The sequence below is a fragment of the Triturus cristatus genome, chromosome 4_1 (genome assembly GCF_964204655.1).
Source record: "Triturus cristatus chromosome 4_1, aTriCri1.1, whole genome shotgun sequence".
Lineage (NCBI taxonomy): Eukaryota > Metazoa > Chordata > Amphibia > Caudata > Salamandridae > Triturus > Triturus cristatus.
The window spans coordinates 311,418,274-311,435,278 of record NC_140585.1 but is presented as its reverse complement, the minus strand read 5'-3'; the positions used below and the strand labels follow the sequence as shown (position 1 = coordinate 311,435,278).

Genomic DNA, 17,005 nt, shown 5'->3' with positions numbered 1-17,005 from the left:
GCTTTATATGTTTCCTCAAGGAAGCCCAACAAGCTGCGAGTCCAGTTGAGGTCCGCAATATTCTTAGGGTGCTGTTCAGCAGCAGAGCTCTAGCAGGCCCTCTACACGGCCCCCTACTCGAGGGGTGTTGTCTATAACCCCCTTATCTCAGGAGATGGCGTGGTGGCAAAGACCGATAAATTCAATTTATTCATATACATTTTCAGAAGATTATAATTACATTTTATTTGCACATTCATTTTGATTATATATTTTAAAACGAAAACTTATTAAAAAAAAGGTAAGGCAACTTACGTAGAATATTCTCTAGTGGTGGTCGCCAGTAGGTAGTTACAGCCCCAGCAGGCTCGATGCTAGGGCAGATGAAAACATGCGTGCTTGTAAACCCACTGTCCCCGCGTCAACTCTTCATTATGAAACTGCGGCACAGAAACATGCTTTGAATAATCCCTAGCTCTTTCCATCATATTTTAATAGCCACTCAAAGCTTCCATCACATAGCATAACCATTCTTCCATTTAGTTTTATCTAATAATCACTCACTGCTTCCTTTCCATCTCATGATCACTCATTGCTACATCACATAATATCACGTGTTGCTTTTATTGCATCTAGTAAAATCTGCGCTTCTTATCACTCACTCACTTCTTCCGTCACTGCTCATAATAATCACTCCCTGCTGCCATTACCTACCACTCACCACATTCGTCTCGTGATGCAATCGCTCCTTGCATTCATCACCTTATAACCATCACTCACTCCTTCCGGTTCGTAATCCTCACTGCGGACACCGGATGTTATAATCACTCAAAGCTCCCTCTTCGTGTAGCACTCATGCCCTGTTGCAATCATATGCTTTAATCACTCACAGCGTGCATTACGTTCTCATCATCACTCACTCCTTCTGGTTCGTTATCCTCACTGCGGACAACGGATATTATAATCACTCAAAGCTCCCTCTTGGTGTAGCACTCATGCCCTGTTGCAATCATATGCTTTAATCACTCACAGCGTGCATTACGGTGTCATCACTCTCTGGTCCCATCACGCTATAGCAGCTCGCTTCTGCCATTGCGTGATAACGGACCCATGACTCCTGGCCGGGGGCGTGCCACCCCTGGGCCTCTGCCGCCCATATATGGCCTGCCCGGCTGGCATCGTCCAGGGCCTCACGCGAGGGCCGTACGTACCCAGCACACAGGGCTTCCCTCCGCGCGCTCCCCCGGGGCTGTGAGGCACTTCCTCCTGCGCGAGAACAGCACGCTTAGAAATCAAACGAGGGCCGGGGACAGAGATCAGAAGAGAGGACTTCCCAGGAATCTAACCCCAGGATTGAAAGATTTCACCGAGGACCACGTATTTCACGGATGTGGGTAAGAGATCCGCCACCTCAGCCCTGAGGGACTTGTGCCTTTCATGGAACAACGTAATTTATAGCCTCAAGCAGCGGCATAAAGCCGCTCAGTGACCCTGTGTTTAACTCTAAGCCTAAGGCACTGGGGGAGCTGTGAGCTGCTGCCATAGCGAGGTATCGGGGAGGCTGCTGGTCTGAGGTGCATGCTTACAGATGTGCGGGCCCTACTGGGATATAAGGGCGCCTGTAGTTTAGGGCTGTGGTGCATTCGCATATAGGGCCCGGTTTACAGAGCTGGAAAAGCGGAGGGAGGCTGCAGGTCAAGGAGAATGAATGACCCGTCACTGGAGCCGAAGGCGCCGCAAGGTAGGACGGAGGTGCATTGGCGTGGGTCGATAGGTGGCGCTAAAAGGGATGGAAAAGAAGGGATGTTTGTAATTCATACTGAGGTGCACAGGCAGAGCTGTGTGTGAGTGCCAGGTCTGAAATGGCATAGATGGTGCCGGAAAGGGTGGAGTCCACTGGTACCACACGAGTCGACTGGAACTGGTACTGTAAGTCAAGAGTGCATTGGCAGAGCTCTCCTGCTCTCAATCCTTCCATAGCAGGTTGGATGAGGTGCATTTATAGTCTTAGGTGACCCTATGTAGTGTCAGGCCAGTGATGCTCTTGGGCAGACCTGAGATGCTTTAGCAGATATACGCGTGGTGCCTGGCGCTGAAATACAAGGTGGTCTGCAGATTCGGATTGAGACGCACTGGTAGATTTCTCTTGAGTGCTGGTCAAGTGGAAGGTGGTCTGCAGATTCGGATTGAGACGCACTGATAGATTTCTCTTGAGTGCTGGTCAAGTGGAAGGTGTCGTTGATTCCGATTGAGACACATTGGTAGATTTCTGTTGAGTGCTTGTCAAGTGGAAGGTGCTGTTGATTCAGATTGAGGTGCATTGGTAGATTTCTGTTGAGTGCTTGTCAAGTGGAAGGTGCTGTTGATTCCGATTGAGACGCATTGGTAGATTTCTGTTGAGTGCTGGTCAAGTGGAAGGTGCCGTTGATTCGGATTGAGGTGCATTGGTAGATTTCTGTTGAGTTCTTGTCAAGTGGAAGGTGCTGTTGATTCGGATTGAGACGCATTGGTAGATTTCTGTTGAGTGCTTGTCAAGTGGAAGGTGCTGTTGATTCGGATTGCGGTGCATTGGTAGATTTCTGTTGAGTGCTTGTCAAGTGGAAGGTGCTGTTGATTCGGATTGAGGTGCATTGGTAGATTTATGTTGAGTGCTGGTCAAGTGGAAGGTGCTGTTGATTCGGATTGAGACGCATTGTTAGATTTCTGTTGAGTGCTTGTCAAGTGGAAGGTGCTGTTGATTTGGATTGAGACGCACTAGTAGATTTCTGTTGAGTGCTTGTCAAGTGGAAGGTGCTGTTGATTCGGATTGAGGTGCATTGGTAGATTTCTGTTGAGTGCTTGTCAAGTGGAAGGTGCTGTTGATTCCGATTGAGACGCATTGGTAGATTTCTGTTGAGTGCTGGTCAAGTGGAAGGTGCCGTTGATTCGGATTGAGACGCATTGGTAGATTTCTGTTGAGTGCTTGTCAAGTGGAAGGTGCTGTTGATTCGGATTGAGGTGCATTGGTAGATTTCTGTTGATTGCTTATCAAGTGGAAGGTGCTGTTGATTCGGATTGAGACACATTGGTAGATTTTTGTTGAGTGCTGGTCAAGTGGAAGGTGCTGTTGATTCGGATTGAGACGCATTGTTAGATTTCTATTGAGTGCTTGTCAAGTGGAAGGTGCTGTTGATTCGGATTGAGACACACTTGTAGATTTCTTTTGAGTCCTTGTCAAGTGGAAGGTGCTGTTGATTCGGATTGAGGTGCATTGGTAGATTTCTGTTGAGTGCTTGTCAAGTGGAAGGTGCTGTTGATTCAGATTGAGACGCATTGGTAGATTTCTGTTGAGTGCTTGTCAAGTCAAAGGTGCTGTTGATTCGGATTGAGACGCATTGGTAGATTTCTGTTGAGTGCTTGTCAAGTTGAAGGTGCTGCTGATTCAGATTTAGACTCATTGGTAGATTTCTGTCGAGTGCTGGTCAAGTGGAAGGTGGTCTGCAGATTCGGATTGAGGTGAATTGGTAGATTTCTGTTGAGTGCTGGTCAAGTGGAAGGTGCTGTTGATTCGGATTGAGGTGCATTGATAGATTTCTGTTGAGTGCTGGTCAAGTGGAAGGAGGTCTGCAGATTCGGATTGAGACGCATTGATAGAATTCTGTTGAGTGCTGCTCTAGTTGAAGGTGCTGTTGATTCGGATTGAGACGCATTGGTAGATTTCTGTTGAGTGCTGGTCAAGTGGAAGGTGCTGTTGATTCAGATTGAGACGCATTGGTAGATTTCTGTTGAGTGCTGGTCAAGTGGAAGGTGCTGTTGATTCGGATTGAGGCGCATTGGTAGATTTCTGTTGAGTGCTGGTCAAGTGGAAGGTGCTGTTGATTCGGATTGAGGTGCACTGGTAGACTTCTGGTGAGTTCTGATCAAATGGAAAGTGCTGTTGATTCGGATTGAGGTGCACTGGTAGATTTCTGGTGAGTGCTGGTCAAGTGGAAGGTGCAGTTGATTCGGATTGAGGTGTATTGGTAGATTTCTTTTGAGTGCTTGTCAAGTGGAAGGTGCTGTTGATTCGGATTGAGACGCACTAGTAGATTTCTGTTGAGTGCTTGTCAAGTGGAAGGTGCTGTTGATTCGGATTGAGGTGCATTGGTAGATTTCTGTTGAGTGCTTGTCAAGTGGAAGGTGATGTTGATTCGGATTGAGGTGGATTGGTAGATTTCTGTTGAGTGCTTGTCAAGTGGAAGGTGCTGTTGATTCGGATTGAGACGCATTGGTAGATTTCTGTTGAGTGCTGGTCAAGTGGAAGGTGCTGTTGAGTCAGACTGAGACGCATTGTTAAGATTTCTGTTGAGTGCTTGTCAAGTGGAAAGTGCTGTTGATTCGGATTGAGGTGCATTGGTAGATTTCTGTTGAGTGCTTGTCAAGTGGAAGGTGCTGTTGATTCGGATTGAGACGCATTGGTAGATTTCTGTTGAGTGCTTGTCAAGTGGAAGGTGCTGTTGATTTGGATTGAGACGCACTGGTAGATTTCTGTTGAGTGCTTGTCAAGTGGAAGGTGCTGTTGATTCGGGTTGAGGTGCATTGGTAGATTTCTGTTGAGTGCTTGTCAAGTGGAAGGTGCTGTTGATTCGGATTGAGACGCATTGGTAGATTTCTGTTGAGTGTTTGTCAAGTCGAAGGTGCTGTTGATTCGGATTGAGACGCATTGGTAGATTTCTGTTGAGTGCTTGTCAAGTTGAAGGTGCTGCTGATTCAGATTTAGATGCATTGGTAGATTTCTGTCGAGTGCTGGTCAAGTGGAAGGTGGTCTGCAGATTCGGATTGAGGTGAATTGGTAGATTGCTGTTGAGTGCTGGTCAAGTGGAAGGTGCTGTTGATTCGGATTGAGGTGCATTGATAGATTTCTGTTGAGTGCTGGTCAAGTGGAAGGAGGTCTGCAGATTCGGATTGAGGGGCATTGGTAGATTTCTGTTGAGTGCTTGTCAAGTGGAAGGTGCTGTTGATTCGGATTGAGACGCATTGGTAGATTTCTGTTGAGTGCTGGTCAAGTGGAAGGTGCTGTTGATTCGGATTGAGACGCATTGTTAGATTTCTGTTGAGTGCTTGTCAAGTGGAAGGTGCTGTTGATTCGGATTGAGACGCATTGTTAGATTTCTGTTGAGTGCTTGTCAAGTGGAAGGTGCTGTTGATTAGGATTGAGACGCACTGGTAGATTTCTGTCGAGTGCTTGTCAAGTGGAAGGTGCTGTTGATTCGGATTGAGGTGCATTGGTAGCTTTCTGTTGAGTGCTTGTCAAGTGGAAGGTGCTGTTGATTCGGATTGAGACGCATTGGTAGATTTCTGTTGAGTGCTTGTCAAGTGGAAGGTGCTGTTGATTCGGATTGAGACGCACTGGTAGATTTCTGTTGAGTGCTTGTCAAGTGGAAGGTGCTGTTGATTCGGATTGAGACGCATTGGTAGATTTCTGTTGAGTGCTTGTCAAGTGGAAGGTGCTGTTGATTCAGATTTAGACGCATTGGTAGATTTCTGTTGAGTGCTGGTCAAGTGGAAGGTGGTCTGCAGATTCGGATTGAGGTGCATTGATAGATTTCTGTTGAGTGCTGGTCAAATGGAAGGAGGTCTGCAGATTCGGATTGAGGTGCATTGGTAGATTTCTGTTGAGTGCTAATCAAGTGGAAGGTGCTGTTGATTCGGATTGAGACGCATTGGTAGATTTCTGTTGAGTGCTTGTCAAGTGGAAGGTGCTGTTGATTCGGATTGAGGTGCATTGGTAGATTTCTGTTGAGTGCTTATCAAGTGGAAGGTGCTGTTGATTCGGATTGAGACGCATTGGTAGATTTCTGTTGAGTGCTGGTCAAGTGGAAGGTGCTGTTGATTCGGATTGAGACGCATTGGTAGATTTCTGTTGAGTGCTGGTCAAGTGGAAGGTGCTGTTGATTCGGATTGAGACACATTGTTAGATTTCTGTTGAGTGCTTGTCAAGTGGAAGGTGCTGTTGATTTGGATTGAGACGCACTTGTAGATTTCTTTTGAGTCCTTGTCAAGTGGAAGGTGCTGTTGATTCAGATTGAGGTGCATTGGTAGATTCCTGTTGAGTGCTTGTCAAGTGGAAGGTGCTGTTGATTCGGATTGAGACGCATTGGTAGATTTCTGTTGAGTGCTGGTCAAGTGGAAGGTGCTGTTGATTTGGATTGAGACGCATTGTTAGATTTCTGTTGAGTGCTTGTCAAGTGGAAGGTGCTGTTGATTTGGATTGAGACGCACTAGTAGATTTCTGTTGAGTGCTTGTCAAGTGGAAGGTGCTGTTGATTCGGATTGAGGTGCATTGGTAGATTTCTGTTGAGTGCTTGTCAAGTGGAAGGTGCTGTTGATTCCGATTGAGACGCATTGGTAGATTTCTGTTGAGTGCTGGTCAAGTGGAAGGTGCCGTTGATTCGGATTGAGACGCATTGGTAGATTTCTGTTGAGTGCTTGTCAAGTGGAAGGTGCTGTTGATTCGGATTGAGGTGCAGTGGTAGATTTCTGTTGAGTGCTTATCAAGTGGAAGGTGCTGTTGATTCGGATTGAGACGCATTGGTAGATTTCTGTTGAGTGCTGGTCAAGTGGAAGGTGCTGTTGATTCGGATTGAGACGCATTGTTAGATTTCTATTGAGTGCTTGTCAAGTGGAAGGTGCTGTTGATTCGGATTGAGACGCACTTGTAGATTTCTTTTGAGTCCTTGTCAAGTGGAAGGTGCTGTTGATTCGGATTTAGGTGCATTGGTAGATTTCTGTTGAGTGCTTGTCAAGTGGAAGGTGCTGTTGATTCAGATTGAGACGCATTGGTAAATTTCTGTTGAGTGCTTGTCAAGTCGAAGGTGCTGTTGATTCGGATTGAGACGCATTGGTAGATTTCTGTTGAGTGCTTGTCAAGTTGAAGGTGCTGCTGATTCAGATTTAGACTCATTGGTAGATTTCTGTTGAGTGCTGGTCAAGTGGAAGGTGCTGTTGATTCGGATTGAGGTGCATTGATAGATTTCTGTTGAGTGCTGGTCAAGTGGAAGGAGGTCTGCAGATTCGGATTGAGATGCATTGATAGATTTCTGTTGAGTGCTGCTCTAGTTGAAGGTGCTGTTGATTCGGATTGAGACGCATTGGTAGATTTCTGTTGAGTGCTGGTCAAGTGGAAGGTGCTGTTGATTCAGATTGAGACGCATTGGTAGATTTCTGTTGAGTGCTGGTCAAGTGGAAGGTGCTGTTGATTCGGATTGAGGCGCATTGGTAGATTTCTGTTGAGTGCTGGTCAAGTGGAAGGTGCTGTTGATTCGGATTGAGGTGCACTGGTAGACTTCTGGTGAGTTCTGATCAAATGGAAAGTGCTGTTGATTCGGATTGAGGTGCACTGGTAGATTTCTGGTGAGTGCTGGTCAAGTGGAAGGTGCAGTTGATTCGGATTGAGGTGCATTGGTAGATTTCTGTTGAGTGCTTGTCAAGTGGAAGGTGCTGTTGATTCGGATTGAGACGCACTAGTAGATTTCTGTTGAGTGCATGTCAAGTGGAAGGTGCTGTTGATTCGGATTGAGGTGCATTGGTAGATTTCTGTTGAGTGCTTGTCAAGTGGAAGGTGCTGTTGATTCGGATTGAGACGCATTGTTAGATTTCTGTTGAGTGCTTGTCAAGTGGAAAGTGCTGTTGATTCGGATTGAGGTGCATTGGTAGATTTCTGTTGAGTGCTTGTCAAGTGGAAGGTGCTGTTGATTCGGATTGAGACGCATTGGTAGATTTCTGTTGAGTGCTTGTCAAGTGGAAGGTGCTGTTGATTCGGATTGAGACGCACTGGTAGATTTCTGTTGAGTGCTTGTCAAGTGGAAGGTGCTGTTGATTCGGATTGAGGTGCATTGGTAGGTTTCTGTTGAGTGCTTGTCAAGTGGAAGGTGCTGTTGATTCGGATTGAGACGCATTGGTGCAGATTTCTGTTGAGTGCTTGTCAAGTCGAAGGTGCTGTTGATTCGGATTGAGACGCATTGGTAGATTTCTGTTGAGTGCTTGTCAAGTTGAAGGTGCTGCTGATTCAGATTTAGACGCATTGGTAGATTTCTGTCGAGTGCTGGTCAAGTGGAAGGTGGTCTGCAGATTCGGATTGAGGTGAATTGGTAGATTGCTGTTGAGTGCTGGTCAAGTGGAAGGTGCTGTTGATTCGGATTGAGGTGCATTGATAGATTTCTGTTGAGTGCTGGTCAAGTGGAAGGAGGTCTGCAGATTCGGATTGAGGGGCATTGGTAGATTTCTGTTGAGTGCTTGTCAAGTGGAAGGTGCTGTTGATTCGGATTGAGACGCATTGGTAGATTTCTGTTGAGTGCTGGTCAAGTGGAAGGTGCTGTTGATTCGGATTGAGACGCATTGTTATATTTCTGTTGAGTGCTTGTCAAGTGGAAGGTGCTGTTGATTCGGATTGAGACGCATTGTTAGATTTCTGTTGAGTGCTTGTCAAGTGGAAGGTGCTGTTGATTCGGATTGAGATGCACTGGTAGATTTCTGTCGAGTGCTTGTCAAGTGGAAGGTGCTGTTGATTCGGATTGAGGTGCATTGGTAGCTTTCTGTTGAGTGCTTGTCAAGTGGAAGGTGCTGTTGATTCGGATTGAGACGCATTGGTAGATTTCTGTTGAGTGCTTGTCAAGTGGAAGGTGCTGTTGATTCGGATTGAGACGCATTGGTAGATTTCCGTTGAGTGCTTGTCAAGTGGAAGGTGCTGTTGATTCAGATTTAGACGCATTGGTAGATTTCTGTTGAGTGCTGGTCAAGTGGAAGGTGGTCTGCAGATTCGGATTGAGGTGCATTGATATATTTCTGTTGAGTGCTGGTCAAGTGGAAGGTGCTGTTGATTCGGATTGAGACACATTGATAGATTTCTGTTGAGTGCTGCTCTAGTTGAAGGTGCTGTTGATTCGGATTGAGGTGCATTGGTAGATTTCTGTTGAGTGCTGGTCAAGTGGAAGGTGCTGTTGATTCAGATTGAGACGCATTGGTAGATTTCTGTTGAGTGCTGGTCAAGTGGAAGGTGCTGTTGATTCGGATTGAGGCGCATTGGTAGATTTCTGTTGAGTGCTGGTCAAGTGGAAGGTGCTGTTGATTCGGATTGAGGTGCACTGGTAGACTTCTGGTGAGTTCTGATCAAATGGAAAGTGCTGTTGATTCGGATTGAGGTGCACTGGTAGATTTCTGGTGAGTGCTGGTCAAGTGGAAGGTGCAGTTGATTCGGATTGAGGTGCATTGGTAGATTTCTGTTGAGTGCTGGTCAAGTGGAAGGTGCAGTTGATTCGGATTGAGACGCATTGGTAGATTTCTGTTGAGTGCTGGTCAAGTGGAAGGTGCTGTTGATTCGGATTGAGACGCATTGTTAGATTTCTGTTGAGTGCTTGTCAAGTGGAAGGTGCTGTTGATTCTGGTTGAGGTGCATTGGTAGATTTCTGTTGAGTGCTTGTCAAGTGGAAGGTGCTGTTGATTCGGATTGAGACGCATTGGTGGATTTCTGTTGAGTGCTTGTCAAGTGGAAGGTGCTGTTGATTCGGATTGAGACGCATTGGTAGATTTCTGTTGAGTGCTTGTCAAGTGGAAGGTGCTGTTGATTCGGATTGAGACGCACTGGTAGATTTCTGTTGAGTGCTTGTCAAGTGGAAGGTGCTGTTGATTCGGATTGAGGTGCATTGGTAGCTTTCTGTTGAGTGCTTATCAAGTGGAAGGTGCTGTTGATTCGGATTGAGACGCATTGGTAGATTTCTGTTGAGTGCTTGTCAAGTGGAAGGTGCTGCTGATTCAGATTTAGACGCATTGGTAGATTTCTGTTGAGTGCTTGTCAAGTGGAAGGTGCTGTTGATTCGGATTGAGACGCATTGGTAGATTTCTGTTGAGTGCTTGTCAAGTGGAAGGTGCTGTTGATTCAGATTTAGACGCATTGATAGATTTCTGTTGAGTGCTGGTCAAGTGGAAGGTGGTCTGCAGATTCGGATTGAGGTGCATTGATAGATTTCTGTTGAGTGCTGGTCAAGTGGAAGGAGGTCTGCAGATTCGGATTGAGGTGCATTGGTAGATTTCTGTTGAGTGCTTCTCAAGTGGAAGGTGCTGTTGATTCGGATTGAGACGCATTGATAGATTTCTGTTGAGTGCTGGTCAAGTTGAAGGTGCTGTTGATTCGGATTGAGGTGCATTGATAGATTTCTGTTGAGTGCTGGTCAAGTGGAAGGAGGTCTGCAGATTCGGATTGAGGTGCATTGGTAGATTTCTGTTGAGTGCTGGTCAAGTGGAAGGTGCTGTTGATTCAGATTGAGGTGCACTGGTAGATTTCTGTTGAGTGCTGGTCAAGTGGAAGGTGCTGTTGATTCAGATTGAGACGCATTGGTAGATTTCTGTTGAGTGCTGGTCAAGTGGAAGGTGCTGTTGATTCGGATTGAGGCACATTAGTAGATTTCTGTTGAGTGCTGGTCAAGTGGAAGGTGCTGTTGATTCGGATTGAGGTGCACTGGTAGACTTCTGGTGAGTTCTGATCAAATGGAAAGTGCTGTTGATTCGGATTGAGGTGCACTGGTAGATTTCTGGTGAGTGCTGGTCAAGTGTAAGGTGCAGTTGATTCGGATTGAGGTGCATTGGTAGATTTCTGTTGAGTGCTGGTCAAGTAGAAGGTGCAGTTGATTCGGATTGAGGTGCATTGGTAGATTTCTGTTGAGTGCTGGTCAAGTGGAAGGTGCAGTTGATTCGGATTGAGGTTCATTGGTAGATTTCTGTTGGGTGCTGGTCAAGTGGAAGGTGCTGTTGATTCGGATTGAGACACATTCGTAGATTTTTGTTGAGTGCTGGTCAAGTGAAAGGTGCTGTTGATTCGGTTCGAGATGCATTGGTAGATTTTTGTTGAGTGCTGGCAAAGTGGAAGGTGCTGTTGATTCGGATTGAGACGCATTGGTAGATTTTTGTTGAGTGCTAACAAGCAGACGGTGCTGCGGGCCAGGGCTGAGGTGCACTGACAGATTTTTGTGTGGGTTGAGTGATGGACAAGTGGAAGGTGCTGTGGTTCAGGACTGAGGTGCACTGACAGATTTTTGTGTGGGTTGAGTGATGGACAAGCGGAAGGTGCTGAGGGTCAGGACTGAGGTGCATTGGCAGATTTTTTGGGCAATCGACAAGCAGAAGGTACTGTGGGTCAGTACCTAGGTGCACTGTCCTCGGTCCAGTACTGAAACAGCAGAGGGCACTTTAGAGCATAACAGAGGTGCATCAGCAGCTTTGAGTGTAATGCCCAGCACTGGCTCAGCAGGGAGTACCCATCATTGACAGGGGCTTGCTCCTTTATACTGACACATGATGAGTGTAGGAAGGTGGATATCTGACTATGGTTACCCCCAAACTTTTTGCCTAGTGTCTAGCTGGTTTTTCGACTTAGTTGGCCTGAGATCCTGTCATTCAGGGTCTCAGGCTGTCTGCTCTCTCTTTAAAATGGACTCCATGTACCCTAGGTACATAACCAATTGGTAAGGATCACCTTATTGGACCCTGTACAGTGTACCCTAGGTACCCAGGGCATAGGTGTACCCTAGGCCTCCCAGGGGCTGCAGCATGTATTATGCCACCCCTGGTCTGGCCTTCCAATCAGACACAACTGGCTGATCACTCAGCTGGGGCAAGGTCGTGTAATCACCCCTTGCTTAGATATAGTATATCTATATCTACCTTATATATAGACACATGTGTACCTATCAGCCACTCCTATGGCAGGCCTTAACAATCCTGGAGGCAGAGTGCTTGGTAACATGTGAGATGGTGCTCTAGCATGAGCTGAGCCTGTCTGCAGCTTTCGGAACCATGTCCTTATAGCTGTTCTATGATATAGCCTACCATATACTCTTAAAGTGCCTTCTAATCTTAGACTGTTATGGTAACTATGGTTTGGCTTTATCGAAACATGTCGTGTAAGGTGTCTAACACTGTGGAATAATACCCCCATGCCATTTCTGGACATGAGGATATTATTCCCCCCTTCTAGAGGGAAAGACATGTTAAAATCATACTTCACTGTTAGCCTCTGACCAAAGCCTCAGCATCACAAAATGGATGCTGCTGCCACGACACAAGTCTGACCTCCTGCAGCTGGGAGTGATCCCAGCCAGGGAGGCCTGGACAATAGGTTTCCTGCTTGGGGAGGTGCTAGCACCTCCCCTGACAGCCTTTAGTGTATTGGGGCAGGGTGGGCTGAAAGGAATGAGACATGCCTGGGGCACACAAGGTGTTCCTTGCATAGTCCAGTTCAAACCGGCGCTGGGGCACTCCAGCCCCAGCTCTGGCGCGAAACTGGACAAAGGGAAGTGGGTGTAACCACCCCCTCCCCGGTCCCACCCATAAGGCGTGACCTAGCAGGTATCCCAGCCCCCCAGATTAGTATAAGAGTGGGAGTTGGGCCTCAAGACTTTAGATTATCCTGAACCTGCAAACTTGAACAGAAACTCTGGACCTTCGACATTCGACGAAAGAAGAAGACTGAAGAATCTCCCTTGTGGCCAAGGAGTGGCTACCCTGTGCAAACAGGCACCATCAAGAGACTACCCTTTGCTTTGCCCACGTTCTACGAGGAACCGACTGCAGAGCCCGACCAGAGCCTTGACTTCCAGACTTCTCCAACCCTGATCCACATCCACAGCAGAGCTGAGATCCGTGGAGGCGACGAGCGACGTGGGACCGGCTACCTGGGAAAAGTGGCTAGTAACTTCAAGCGCAGCTTCTGAGGCACCCTCGAAGTTGTGCACCGGGGATTGAGAAGCCCCAAGCACCATCTGCACCGAAGATTAGCCCCCCACACTCCACGAGTCCTGCGTGGGGCCCTTCTGCATTTTTCTGCTTGCCGCGTCTGTCCGGTTGCTTGCCCGCTGGCTAGTGGCCTTTGTGACGACGCACCCTGAAATCTTCTGCGCTGGTTTGGCTCCTCCAGACTGGCTCCCGCTTCTCTGCAAAGAAGAAGCACCCCAGACCTTCCTGGTCTGCACCAGAAGCAAGTCCTTCGTTCTTTGTGCGTTCCGCTTGCCAAGGCTTGGTGAGTCCTAGTCCAACTTCGACGCCGCCGACAGCAAGAGCCTTCGTGGGACAGCTCGCCTCCTGGTCCTGGTCATCCTCGACGCTTCCTGGTCCTCCTGGCTGCAGCGACAAGCTTCACCTTCACCTGCAATCTTCACGACATCGCCTGGTTCCTTCCTGGTTCCACGGGGTCACTGGCTAGTGACCTTGACTCTGTCCCTTCTGCTTGCAGGTCTCCTCTCTTCTTGATCCCAGCCTTGGGATCCACCGGACACTCTTCACTGACTGCCTGTCAGCATCTTTCTTCAGGCATCCATAGGAGTCGACGACGAAAACCGACGCATCTTCACCCCTATGCACCCGCAGCCTGTGGGCTAGGTAACTTGGGTACTCCGGTGCTCATCAGGATAGTGACTATCCTAGTGTCTAGTTTTCCAGTCTCGACTTCCTAGCTACTCCGGAAGTGTCCTAAATCTATCGTTTTCTAAACTGTACTATTGCTAGTGACTTTTACGCATTACGCGTGAGTGTTTCCACTCTGCACACGAATCCCGTGGGCCTCCCACTTCCTAACTAACGCTAGTGTAGTGTAGCCCCAGCGATTCCCTAGGCCTAGGCCTATTCTATTTCCGTGACAGTGGTCCTTATACCACTTACTTAGTATATGGTTTGCGTGGCCCCTAGGGCCTAACTGTATTACTTACCTGTGTGACTTAATGTATGCTTAAATAAGACTGTGTTGTACTTACCTCTAATCTCATAAAGAGTGCTGAGGGTTTGACTAGAATAAATACACTTTATTTTATATATATATCTGTTGTGGTGTCCTTTCATTTGGTATTCAAGGGATTATATATGGTATCACAGCTGGCTTCACATGCCATTCAGAGTTTAGCCTAAGACTGCTCTTGTCCATGCTACCACTAGGATAGCTGGTCTATAAGGTTGACTTTACAACCAATCACCATAAGGGTATTTGGACTGATATAAGGTGTACACTAGAACTAGTGACATCATACATCAGGCCAACTTCTCACAATGAGCACTTCAACACACAGGTCACATGCTGCGGAAGGGCTCTGCACGGTCCACCTTAGTGGAGCAGCACGAAGTGCTCAGGGCATGGCTGACAGTTGAGGCTCAGTTCATTGGCAGACCGTGAAGAGCAAGTGGCATCACACATGAGGAGTGAGGTCATCTGCAGAGCTGGGTCAATCAATCAATCAGTACATTTATAGAGCGCACTACTCACCCGCGAGGATTTCAAGGCGCTGAGGGTGGGGGGGGGGGGGGGGTGCTGCGGGGGTCCTGCTCCCAGTACTTGCACAAGAGTAGCTGTAGAGGGCAAGGGCCGACGACCATCCGCAGACTCTTCTGTGGGCCTCAGTACAAGGCTCGTTTGAGGCATGAGATGACTTTGAGGCCTCAGTACAAGGCTCGTTTGAGGAATGAGATGACTTTGAGGCCTCAGTACAAGGCTCGTTTGAGGCATGAGATGACTTTGAGGCCTCAGTACAAGCCTCGTTTGAGGCATGAGATGACTTTGAGGCCTCAGTACAAGGCTCGTTTGGGGAATGAGATGACTCTGAGACCTCAGTACAAGGCTCGTTTGAGGAATGAGATGACTCTGAGGCCTCAGTACAAGGCTCGTTTGAGGAATGAGATGACTTTGAGGCCTCAGTACAAGGCTCGTTTGAGGCATGAGATGACTTTGAGGCCTCAGTACAAGGCTCGTTTGAGGCATGAGATGACTTTGAGGCCTCAGTACAAGGCTTGTTTGAGGAATGAGATGACTTTGAGGCCTCAGTACAAGGCTCGTTTGAGGAGTGAGATGACTTTGAGGCCTCAGTACAAGGCTCGTTTGAGGCGTGAGATGACTTTGAGGCCTCAGTACAAGGCTCGTTTCAGGCATGAGATGACTTTGAGGCCTCAGTACAAGGCTCGTTTGAGGAATGAGATGACTGAGACCTCAGTACAAGGCTCGTTTGAGGAATGAGATGACTTTGAGGCCTCAGTACAAGGCTCGTTTGAGGAATGAGATGACTTTGAGGCCTCAGTACAAGGCTCGTTTGAGGCATGAGATGACTTTGAGGCCTCAGTACAAGGCTCGTTAGAGGCATGAGATGACTTTGAGGCCTCAGTACAAGGCTCGTTTGAGGAATGAGATGACTTTGAGGCCTCAGTACAAGGCTCGTTTGAGGAATGAGATGACTTTGAGGCCTCAGTACAAGGCTCGTTTGAGGAATGAGATGACTGAGACCTCAGTACAAGGCTCGTTTGAGGAATGAGATGACTTTGAGGCCTCAGTACAAGGCTCGTTTGAGGAATGAGATGACTGAGACCTCAGTACAAGGATCGCTTGAGGAATGAGATGACTTTGAGGCCTCAGTACAAGGCTCGTTTGAGGAATGAGATGACTTTGCAGAGCTGTGTATTGTTAGGGCTGCAATTAACAGGGGTGCTGGAGGGAAGATTGGGGTGTTTTGCTGGGGCAATAGGTCGGGCCCAAGGCTTGAGCAGTGTGGTACATGTACGCCAAGAAGGAGGGGCATCGCTCACTACCTGGGTCTTGCTATAGAACACATAGTGCCCGAGGCCAGGGTGGAGGGGTATTGGCAGAGCGGTGCTCCAGCCCACCATTGATGAAACCCAGGATGCAGTGCGTCAGGATGAACGCGTATTTCCAAGCTATAGCTGACGCTGAGCTAATGTGCCATCTTCTGGAACCTCCGCCTCTCCCACTGCCCTCCAGGCTGTCTGTGCCACCCTCCCACTGCCCTCCCGGCTGTCTGTGCCCATCAATCCCGGGACTGACCAGAACGGAATGAAAATAAATGCAGAAAACTCTGGAATTCTTTCCGTTCAGTAAATGTCCTCCATTTTGGGCCAACTCGTTTTGGCCTGGCTCTCTTGGCCCTGTTCCAGGATCCAATACTTGCATAAAAAGCCTTGGGATGATTCTGGACAGAAAGCTTCCCGTGGATAAGCAGGTGACGGCATCTGCATCCTGCGGCACACTTTAGACTCGCTGGCCCACCGTGCTTGGACTTTCCTTAGAGAGTAGTAAATCCGTAAGTGCAGCAGGTATGGGTGCCGGACCTGGCTGCTGTAATTCCCAATACTGCGGGATCTCTAAACCTCTGACCAGTGAGTACAAGGGATTCAAAAGGAAGCTGCCAGGCAGCTGTCATGTTTCTCTCCCGCCGGCACTGCTGGCCCAACTTCACTGACTGCGCATGTGTAGGAAAGAGCCTCTTTTGACATGGACACCCTACGCCTGGTAGTTGATGTGATTTCGACGGGAAGTGCGCTGGGTTCCTGCTAATCAGGTCCCAAGTGCCAGATCTCTTTCACAAAACTGTGCAATTGTTTTCACCAATTTACAATACCTTTAGTACCTTCTGTAAGTCCTTAGTAAATGGTACCCCTGGTACGTAAGACCCGAGCAGGGGCGTTGTGAACCCCTGCTTTAGCAGCTACAGCCTGAGTAGGTTTTTTTATAAGTCTCTTCTGTCTGCAACTTGGAAGACAAAAGCTCTTAATTACCTAAAAAAGATGGGTTGATAGTAAAGGGAAAGAAGGATGGAAGCTTAAAAGGAAGGATGAGTGAAAGGCTGCTTGACTGGGTGAAATGATGGGTGAAAGTGTGGGTGGATGAAAGGATGTGTCGGTGGTAGAAAGGATGTATGGGAAAAAAAGGATGAAAGGATGAATGTGTGGGTAAAAGCACAGGGAAGAGTGGACGGGTGAAAAGATGTGTTTTGAGTGAAAGGATGGGTGCAAGGGTGGATGGATAAAAGGATGCACAGGTGGGTAAAATAATGCATAGGTGGATGAAAGGATGGATGAAATGGTGGATGGATGAAAGGATGCATGACTGGGTGAAAACATGGGTGAATGGGTGGCAGGATTTGTGAGTGGGAGAAAGGATGGATGAAAGAATGTGTGTGTGGGTTAAAGGGTGGATGTGTGAAATGGATGGGTGAAAGGGTAGATGGGCGAAAGGATGCATGGGTGG

The 17,005-nt window shown here is 47.7% G+C and overlaps 1 protein-coding gene across 1 annotated transcript in view; it reads left to right on the top strand.

Annotated features, from left to right (window-relative positions):
- The first annotated feature begins 1,176 nt into the window (after nucleotides 1-1,176).
- Nucleotides 1,177-17,005, top strand: part of LOC146854849 (leukotriene B4 receptor 1-like) — a 142,464-nt gene continuing 126,635 nt past the window's right edge. The window contains exon 1 of the mRNA XM_085652223.1: nucleotides 1,177-1,373. The gene's annotated coding sequence lies outside the window, so the exon portion shown is untranslated. The remainder of the gene's footprint in view (nucleotides 1,374-17,005) is intronic.